This window comes from Zalophus californianus, chromosome 5 (assembly GCF_009762305.2).
Source record: "Zalophus californianus isolate mZalCal1 chromosome 5, mZalCal1.pri.v2, whole genome shotgun sequence".
Lineage (NCBI taxonomy): Eukaryota > Metazoa > Chordata > Mammalia > Carnivora > Otariidae > Zalophus > Zalophus californianus.
Window position 1 is genome coordinate 152,342,749 of NC_045599.1, and position 9,840 is coordinate 152,352,588.

Genomic DNA, 9,840 nt, shown 5'->3' on the forward strand with positions numbered 1-9,840 from the left:
CTCGGGCTCCTGCAGACTGTCCTCGATGGTGCAAGCTGCATGTCTGCCAGCCTCGGACACAGGTCCACTCACACAGACCTGCACCGCCCAGCATGCCCCAGTGCTCCCCCGAGTGAGGTGTGCCCTCTGGGGACACAGTTTATAACTGGGGACCATGGGAGGAGGGAAGGACAACAAGTTTCCCTAAATGCACAGAAAAAAAAAATCGTTAATTCTCAGAGAATAGAGCACATCTGTCAGGAAACATATGGAATAAAAAGTAATATTTATGAAAATGCTAAGACGTGAGAGCAATGATCTACCAGGTCATAACATAAATTATAAAGCACCACAGATGATGCAGAGCCTATGGGAAGCCCAGAAACATCCAGTAGGTCCAGGAGGTTAGCACACACAAAAGGGGTCATCGAAATCAACGAAGTCAGGTAGCCGGCCTTGTGGGTAGCCTTCTGAAATGAAAAAACGGTCAAAATCCAAGTGGATTAAAGATATATGATTAATTATGAAAGTAGCAGAAGAAAACATGAGAGAACAATCCTTTCTAATTACCACTCTAAGCCAAAAGCCAAAAAAGGAACAGTGAAAAATGTAATTACATAAAATTTTTTAAAAATCCTCTACATGTAAAAAATATTCTTAACATTAAAAACATTAGATTATCTATCAAGAATGACTGAGTTTAAAAAATCACATTTAATGAGTGAACACGCAGGAACACTGCACAGCTGTGTAAATGAACAGGAGAGTGTCTGTGTGCACCCCGAGGAAGAGACCCTCCAACGAGAAGGAAGCCAGGTGCAGAACACAGGGCACCGGAAGCTGTTTGCGGAAATGAAAGCGGGGAGCTGCGTGCATGTATGCAAAACACCCCCAGAAAACAACAGAAGACAGTCTGCTGGGTGGATGGAGCAGAGTGTACAGACAGAGTGTTCACCAGCAGCCTCTTCTTTCCTTTTCTTTTCCTTACTTTTTACTATTTGGGCTAAACTGCCTATTAAAAAATAAAGCATGCAGGGGCACCTGGGTGGCTCAGTCTGCTGAGCATCGGACTTTTGATTTCGGCTCAGGTCATGATCTCAGTGTTGTGAGATCGAGCCCTGCATGGGGCTCGGTGCTCAGCATAGAGTCTGCTTCTCCCTCTCCCTCTGCCCTTCCACCTCCTGCTTGTGCGTTCTCTATCTCTATATATAAAATAAATAAATAATCCAGTCAAGAAATGGGCAGAAGACATGAACAGACACTTCTCCAAAGAAGACATCCAAATGGCCAACAGACACATGGAAAAATGCTCCATACCACCTGGCATCAGGGAAATCCAAACCAAAACCTCAATGAGACACCACCTCACACCAGTCAGAATGGCTAAAATGAACAAGTCAGGAAACAACAGATGTTGGCAGGAATGCGGAGAAAGGGGAACCCTCCTACACTGTTGGTGGGAATGCAAGCTGGTGCCGCCACTCTGGAAAACAGTATGGAGGTGCCTCAAACAGTTGAAAATAGAGCTACCCTGTGGCCTAGCAATTGCACTATTGGGTATTTACCCCAAAGACACAGATGTAGTGATCTAAAGAGGCACATGCACCCCAGTATTTATAGCAGCAATGTCCACAATAACCAAACTATGGAAAGAGCTGAGATGTCCATTGACAGATGAATGGACAAAGAAGATGTGGTGTGTATATACAATAGAATATTACTCAGCCATCAAAAGAACTGATATCTTGCCATTTACAACGACGTGGTTGGAACTAGAGGGTATTATGCTGAGCTAAATAAGTCAATCAGAGAAAGACAATTATCATGTGATCTCACTCATGTGTGGAATTTAAGAAACAAAAGAGGATCATAATGGGAAGAGAGGAAAAAAATAAAACAAGATGAAATCAAAGAGGGAGGCAAACCATAAGAGACCCTTAATCATAGGAAACAAACTGAGGGTTGCTGGAGGGGAGGTGGGTGGGGAGATGGGGTGGCTGGGTGATGGGCGTTAAGGAGGGCACGTGATGTGATGAGCATTGGGTGTGATATGAGACTGATGAATCACTGACCTCTACCTCTGAAACCAATACTACATTATATGTTAATTAATTAAATTTAAAATACACAAACAAAGTATAAACCTGAGGGGAAAAAAGAAAATAAATAAATAAGATCTTAAAAAAATTAAAATACATAAAAATAAAGCATGCATATCTGTACATCTATCTATATGTCTATCTACAGAAATTGATCTACACACACAGCTGTGTAAGTATGCACACCTGTAAAGTCTATGAAAATACTCTTTATATATTATGTGGGTGTGTCAAGTACATGACACACAAGCGGGACACTTAAATGGACCATCATGGGGGCCTGGAATCACTCGAATTCCACTTTAGGAAACATTACATGGGGTAGAGTTTGGGGTCTTTTTCACTCCAGACTCTGAAATTTTGAAATAAATGGGAAGACAAACCTTGTAGCTTCTAGTATTAATGGGGCTCTAGAGAGGGGGAATTAAGAGTCCAAATTACCCTTGTTTTCTCTTTCAGAAAAATGATCAATGAAATAACGTGACAGAGTGTTGGGAAAATTCACTTTCCCTCATGCATTTCTCTGACTTTCATGGTGCCATGTACTTGGGGTAAATTATTTGTTTGTTGACTGTAGCCTTGCATCACACTTCCTATCACCTACTGCTAGAGCAGCTGTGCATGGGAATTGCACACACAGTCTGAGTTTTGTTTTCCTGAGTCTCTGCAGCCTCACGTTGCCGTCGGGTGAACCGGCAGGGCGCTGAAGCCGTGGAAACTCTTCCGTGGGCAGGGTCCTGAGGCTCCAGGGATCGCCTGTGCAGGGGCAGGCCTTGCAAGCGCAGGATGTGCAGGCAGGAAGCATTGGTGCCTGGGGTCACAGACCTCCCCTAGCGCCCCCACAGCACATTCTACAGCTCTAGCAGAAGGTCGGCCAGCAGAAGGGTCTGCTCATTGGAGACTGGGGTCACGAAGGTCCCTTGCCCGGGGCTGCACCCTCTGTGGCTGAGGGCTGTGGGTCTAGCAGTCAGAGGGGCTCCGTTCCCATGCGTGAGAACAAGCAGCAGCAGAGACGTGCTTCTCACGGCATCCTCCAGCAAGTCCAAGGAGATTAGACCCAAGGGCCTGAGATCTCAACCACCAACAAAGGTCAACCCTAGGACTCTGTGGGGTCGCTCCCCAAAGCTGCACGGTGGAGGGCTTTCGACTCACCCCCTGCAAAACACTATGGCCAGGACCCGGGGACACCCATCACCTACCGATGGCCCTGGGCTCTCTCCTCAGGTGCTGGTCCTCAATGCCACCATCAGCAGGGAAACACGGTTAATGTTGAGTTTGTCACTTTTCTTTCCTAGAAGGCAAAGTGCAGGATTACTTTCCTTACCAGTGTTTCAACAACTTGTTGCTTATTTAAATTTTCTACAGCAAGTTCATGAAGTTTTCACATGCACAAATTTATTTTTATCTTGATACATCTTACATTTTCAAAATGGTCTGAAAATTAAATTATTTTGAGTGCACTCAGTCATTAAGAACAGCCCCAAATACCTAGCATTTTGGTATTCTAATTTCAATCAATCTCTACTTTTATACAATCAACCTGTAATTCATAGTTTCAGTCATTGAAAAGATGTCCTTTTTTAGCTAATAATCCAACCTGTTCTGAAACACAGATGAGAAACTAAAATTGAATTTTTAAAAAATTGTTGCTTCATTCCCATCCCTAAAGGAAGATCTTTACTAGCCTCCCACTAACAGTCCATGAGGATACAAACCTGTTAGGAGTTTAAAACATCTTTACCTGAATGAATTATCCTGACCTGTCTTAAGTTCAGAAGAGGTTTCCAAACACCTCATAGAGCCCATGACCCTTAAAAGCATGAGCTACTCACTGGCAAAGACACAATTACTGTTTAATTAATATTTCTCGTTTGCAATTGACATCGGGCCTACAAGGCAGACGAGCATCATTTGGAGAACTCTCGCCGGCACCACAAGCTACGGAGACCACATGGAAGATGCACCACTTCCCTGTTTTGCAGGAAAGGCTTTTGGAGGAAGGGGCTCTTGAATTTTGTCCCGGATTGTGAGCACTAGTGTCTGTGATACTTTCCGACACGTGCCTCTGTCCAATTTCTTTTGACTCACAATCTGTGTGGAGCGTAAGTCGAGGCTGAAAAGAAACCTTGCCTTCACAGTGACGTTGGCCTTTGCTCCTTGAAAGCTCTACGAGCTCCAGGCCTTGGGTCTGTTTACCACTGTTTCATTTCTCTCCACTGAAGCCCTCAGACATACGGCCAACGTCCTCCTCAGCATCCCAGAGGGAATGTTTACTTTGAATTGCGGAACTTGGACTTTGAGTGGGATATGGAACCACCGCAAGCCGCATGTGGAGTGGAGGTTCTGCCATCGCATTGTGGGGCTCGCGGGGGGCAGCGGGTCGATGGGTTGACACCATGGACTTGCTTTGGAACCGAAGGCTTTGGCAGTGCTCGAGCGAGGCCACATGGGATGCATTGCAGACAAGAAGTGTGCAACCACAGCCAGCCCACTTGGAAAGGTAAGTACTTGGCAGGACGCAGACCAAAAGGATGAATTATTTATGTGATAGAAGCACTGTGTGGCCTGAGCAAACAGCACAGCATTTCTTCACTCCCCGATGTGTTTTTTCTCATAAATAACGCAGGAAACAAGGTGAAGCAATGTGGTGCTCTGGGAACAGAAAACATCTTGTCTCTTAGCTGGAGGGTCCTCTTTCTTTTAATGACAAGAAAAGGCCTCTAAAGGCCGTAAATTCTTTGGAATTAGGTAGGGCATTTGCAATAATATTCTTCCTGAGGATTTGACAAGTCAAACATGATTAAGCAAACACATAATTTTTTGATTTTTAAAAATTTTAAGTAATCTCTACACCCAACGTGGGGCTCAAACTCACGACTCTGAGATCAAGAGTCGCACGCTCCACCGACTGAGCCAGCCGGGGACCCCAGTAAATGCATCATCTTTTAGGCTTAAACTTCCAGTTTTGAAATACAACACAACCCCGATATTTTGAATTTTAAGAGGTCCTCACGTGGAATACAGTGTACTGCGTGGAATTCAAAGTTCTATCAGGATCAGGGAACATGGTGGAGTAGGGAGTAGACAATCTAGGGGAGAGGGAACTGGTGTGAGTACCAGCCATATAAAACAGTGAACAGGGAACGGACGGGCTGATAGGATCTATAACCTTCAGACCCTGGAGGGCATCTACTGCTCCTAATGGCACAGGAAGGGATGGGACCCTCCGTTGGCTGCAGCCCCGTGTGTCAGCCTCTACCAGGTGCTCGCAGGTGACACAGTTCAAGAGGCAAAGTCAGGAATGGGCCCCACGTGGTGATTCCAGCAGAACTGAACAAGGTCCAAAGCCAACGCCTGTGTTTATGAACTTTCACCAGCAACTGCTGAAGCAATTTAGAGCTCATCAGAGGATGTGTTCAGGGAGGACGGTTTTATTACTGATATTGTTTAGATTTGGTGCATGATGATCATGAAAAGGAAGCCAACTTTTACTCAACTTCTATAAAGTTTTGCGTTCCCTACAGATAACGCACCCTTGTTTCCTGTTCCTACAGCGGCCTGCACCCTGCCCACTCTTGGGTGGCAGGGGCTGGAGGAGCAGCCCCCTGGGGCACCCCAGCGAGGAGGCAAAGGGGATTCCAGCCCCATCGCCTGGCTGCCCCAGTAAGGCCCTGGGCAGCATGGAGCAGCCTAGAGCTGCCCTCCGCCCTTTCCCGGTTCCTGACCCGAGACTCTGAGAGCATTGCCCTATGATCGTCCTGTGCCCCGAGCTCTGAGGTAGCATGTTCTGCAGCAATAAATACCTAGAACATATTCATTCATGCATCAGTTCTTTCATGCATCCACCAGGGCTCTGGGGCACATAAATGTAACTAGGATATGTTCTCCGCTTCCCAGAGAAGCAGACTGTTTTGACGTCTTTGTCCCCCCAGAGTATGGGAGCTGAGCCAGCCCACAGCAGACAGATGTCACGAGCGCGCCCAATTCGGAGGTGCCATGGCTGCCATTCAAACTCAAGGGGCTTCTCTACAGACCTACCAGTCTGATAAAAGTCTAATAAACAAAAAACTTGGGAGATCTTTGCAGCAAGAAGAGTAGAGAAAAACGTACGATGGCAGAATCAACTCTTCCAATTTTGGAAGAAAAGAAAAAAAAAAAACATTTGCCATGTCTTTCAGACATGTTTTGTCTACACAAGCTTGGCTCCCTATCTCTCATGTCCATCTGGAGCTCCTTGGTCACACCTGTTTGCCTGGACAACACAGTGCACTGTCTGTGTCTGCATATTCTTTGGAGTTCTTGCTGTAATTATTTACTCTTTCCCAAACCTGTCTTCCTTAGACATGATGTTAACAGCAACCTCCTGCCTCTGGCAAAGAGCCTGCCCCAGAACTTGTCACTCAGGTGTTACTGGGAGTACTGATGCAGGAGGATGTCCCCAGCATCATGTGCTTAATGGTTGCAAGTTATCTGAACTGAAAACCAAAAGCTGGGGATTATCATCAGCTGGAAAGAAAAGCCGCAAGACCATGCTTGAGCCCCCTGCTTGTGCATGACTCAAGACAGCAGCTCAGCCAACAGGTAATTCCTTCAAGAGCCACTGTCATCCATTATAAAATAAAATGCTTAATTTAAAGCTGAAGCTACCAAATTTCAGAGGTATGCCTGGCTTTTATGCCTCTTGGACCACTTAACCTTTATCAAGCTCAGTAAATATAGTCATACCTAGTGCACGTTATCAACAGGTAACACATTCGTATTTTGTTTTGAGAACTGAGGTGAACACAGAAGAAAGCCTGTGTCCCCACCAGTCTGACACAGAAGGAGATCGAGGCCCCGTCTCCACCAGCACAGTCTAGGGCACCCCACTGCCGCAGGGCGAGGTCCCGATTTCATCAGCAGCCTCTGCCTGTCCTGGGTCTGGGCCAGGGGAGCGGGCACCGTGTCCTGCAGCTGCCTCTCTCATGGCTTGCGCTGGACAGGCCATGCTCATCCGCTTGGGAAGAGATTCTTCTGTGGACTGAATGCCTGTGCTCCCCCAAAGTCATGTGCTGAAACCCTAGTCCCCCAATGGCCGGTGTTTGGAGGTGATTAGGTGCAAAGGAGGTCAGAAGGGTGAATTCCCCAGACCCAGGATGGGATTAAGGTCCTGATATGAAGAAGAGACCGGAGATCTCTCTCTCCGTGAGCACACCAAGAAAGGACTATGTGAGGGTGTAACCAGGAGGAACCCCCGGAGCCTTACCATGCTGCCCTAATCTCGGACCTCCGGCCTCCAGATCTGTGAGAAATAAATGTCTGATGTTTAAGCCCCAAGTCTGTGGTGTTTGCTGTGGCATCTGAGCGGGCTAACGCACCTTCCCCCCCGCCCCGGAGCGCGGATGAATTCCGCTGCCATCTCCCTCAGAGGCCCAGAGCCACCTGCACCTCCTCCACAGAGGCTTCTCCAAATTTCAAAAGCAGATGGGGCTTCCACAACACTTGGTTGGCTGCCAGCGATGCACCACTCCGGGCACGTGAACTGGGAAGGACCCCGTGCGCTCCTAGGACCAGATCACGGGTCTGCTTTGCTTTTATTTGCTTTCCTCGGTGGAACCCATTCCCCACACTCAGAAGTGGGAGGACCCCGTGCAAAATGCAAAAGGGTTAGAATTTCAGGGTGGCAACAGCCGAGCATTAAACTAATTATGGGGGGCTCTGAGCACGGGAAACCAGCCGAGCCAACATGGCCCCTTCCGCCCCAAAAGGGGCATGGCCCATGCTCAGAGGGCACTGTTCTTCTGATGGACAGCATGGTGGCCGATCTCAGATACCACTGGATGTCTCCAGTGGCAACTCATCCAGTGAAACCCCAAACTCATGTCTCCTGGAGAAGGTCACTCAGATCATGAACGGGGCCAACTGGTCCTGCCACAGGCCCACTCTGGCAGCCTCCACGACGGACGTCCAAGGGGGCTGTCCCACCTCAGCCACAGATTAAGGAAAGCTCTGCGTGGTTGCTCTGCTTTTAAATTTGCTTTCCTTCCTATATATTTTAGAGGAAATGAGAGACAGGAGAAGAAAAGAGCCTTTGTGGTGGTCCCACAGAGGAAGCACCGCCCCACGCTCACTGACACGGGCTGTGGGCTGGGGCATCTCCTACCTGGAGACTGTGCCGTCCTTCAACCGCCCCGTCCTTCGTTCCTCCTTCACAGCCTGCCGGCCAAGAGTCCTCAGGACGGCGCGCCCACACAGAAGCCCCGTTCTGATTACAAGCGTCTGCACCATTTCACTTGGAAACTTTCCCAGGAGTGTCCTCCATGTGGCTGATCAATTCATTTGATGACTCTCAGCTCTGAGTCCAAGTAGAGTGAGAAACAACTTATATTATGAAATACGTCTTGCTTCACGTTTTTCACAAAAATCACATGTTGTACGCATTAAATTCAGTATTTCTAAAGCATTTTGTTCTACACCACAGGGCAAGGCCAAGTTGCTCCTAGCGTGTTCTTGTACAAATGAACGAGAAAGCAAAATATGAAAAAGGAATCAGCAATGTGACATGAACACAAAGAAAGAACTTCATTTGCCGATTTCATACATGTTATTCTTTCTCTTTGTGAAACTAGAAAAGCCTGAATTGAGTAACGAGGAAACAGCCGTCACTGATGGTCAGTTGCATCGCTGGTGCATTTCTAACAGCACGGAACGCGTTCCAAGGGGGCGCGGGTAGTCTCAGAAACCGTATCACAAGACAGAGCCCTCGGGCTTTCGAACTTTGCCTTAGCTTGACTTTGAATCCGCAGAACCAACTTGTCAGGAGACACAGCACACCATCCTATCCTGAGCCCGCAGGCCAGCAAGAGCGGGCCAAAGCCCATTTCAGACGCAAAAAGGGCTTCCCCCGGCCAGGCAGACTGCGTGGCTGCGAGCAGGGGAGGGACCCAGCGCCCGAGTACCTGCCAGGAAGGGTCAGCACGGCCGGCTGCAAGAACACGCACGGTCCAGTTTGGTTCCAAGCGGAGAGGCGATCCCCAACACTGAGGTCACAAAACGTTATGCTGGATCTGTGCTTTGTGGTTTTGTGGCACCGAGCTGTGGAGAGAGCCCGGGGAGAGCCCTTGCGCCCTGACCCCGAGCCTGGAGCCCCCCTGCTTCCCATCCCCGGGAGCTTGGCCTACTCTGCAGCACAGCTGCTTCATGCTAATAATCTGACTCTCCGGATTGCAGCTCGCCGAGAAACAGAAGCCACGTGGCAATCAACACTGGTACTTCTTTTGTCAAAACAGACAGATATGACCTTGGACGCTTGCACGACTGGAAAGAGCAGAGCGGGCCAGGGGCTTCAGCCTGGGCAATGGAGGTAGGACAGAGAGAGAAGGAAAGCTTGAGTGCCTGGCAGAAAACAGGTCTGAGGCAAACCTCCAATGTCACCCACTAAACATGTGCACATTCCAGGGGACTAAAATTCCTCGTTTTTGATTCTGATGTTCAGAGTGGACCCCTGCAGTCCGTGTGCCGAGGGGCGTCGGGTTTTCTCGCTTTCGTTATTGGGGGAGAGACTTCCACGTTCCGGCTCAGTGCCATCGCTGACCGCCCGCGGAAACCCACACCAGCCAGCTTCTTGCCGGGAGCGCAGGTCACAGAGGCCATCGACGGGCATGAGCGGGTGTGGTCTGTTGTAGATGTCAGCCAGAGCAGCCGTGACGAGCCACCACAGACTGGGGGCACTGACGTTCTCTTCGTTCCGGAGGCTAGAAGTCTGACAGCGAGGTGTCCACAG

At 48.5% G+C, this 9,840-nt stretch overlaps 1 long non-coding RNA gene across 1 annotated transcript; it reads right to left on the reverse strand.

Annotated features, from left to right (window-relative positions):
- Window positions 1–297: 297 nt before the first annotated feature.
- Window positions 298–8,354, reverse strand: LOC113928738. Its single transcript, XR_003521953.2, has 3 exons — window positions 8,221–8,354; window positions 3,278–3,369; window positions 298–449 (listed from the first exon to the last, which is right to left on the reverse strand). It is a non-coding gene; the product is annotated as an uncharacterized LOC113928738 (long non-coding RNA).
- Window positions 8,355–9,840: the final 1,486 nt, after the last annotated feature.